The following is a 549-nucleotide window of genomic DNA, read 5'->3' on the forward strand; positions in this document are numbered from 1 at the left end:
TCCCTTCTTCATAGGCGTCCCATTACTCACAGGATTCCTTTCAGAAGTGTACATGAACTGGTTATTAGCAACCATGTCAATGAGTTCTTGAGCTTCTGCAAGCGTTTTCTTTAGGTGAATGGATCCACCTGCAGAGGTGTCCAGTGACATCTTTGATAGCTCAGATAAACCATCATAGAATATATCCAGGATGGTCCATTCTGAAAGCATGTCAGAAGGACACTTTTTGGTCAACTGTTTGTATCTTTCCCAAGCTTCATAGAGGGATTCACCTTCTTTCTGTCTGAAGGTTTGAACATCAGCTCTAAGCTTGCTCAGCTTTTGAGGAGGAAAGTACTTGGCTAAGAAAGCCGTGACCAGCTTATCCCAAGAGTTCAGGCTGTCTTTGGGTTGAGAATCCAACCATAATCTAGCTCTGTCTCTTACAGCAAAAGGGAAAAGCATGAGCCTGTAGACTTCAGGATCTACTCCATTAGTCTTAACAGTATCACATATCTGCAAGAATTCAGTTAAGAACTGAAAAGGATCTTCAGATGGAAGTCCATTAAA

The 549-nt window shown here is 41.9% G+C and overlaps 1 non-coding gene across 1 annotated transcript; it reads left to right on the forward strand.

Moving 5' to 3' along the window:
- The first annotated feature begins 204 nt into the window (after positions 1–204).
- On the forward strand, positions 205–312 carry LOC148545724 (small nucleolar RNA R71). The gene has a single exon (XR_015900730.1). It is a non-coding gene; the product is annotated as a small nucleolar RNA R71 (small nucleolar RNA).
- The last annotated feature ends 237 nt before the right edge of the window (positions 313–549 follow it).

The sequence above is a fragment of the Arachis ipaensis genome, chromosome B9 (genome assembly GCF_059453495.1).
Source record: "Arachis ipaensis isolate K30076 ecotype BB chromosome B9, ASM5945349v1, whole genome shotgun sequence".
In the NCBI taxonomy this organism is placed as follows: domain Eukaryota; kingdom Viridiplantae; phylum Streptophyta; class Magnoliopsida; order Fabales; family Fabaceae; genus Arachis; species Arachis ipaensis.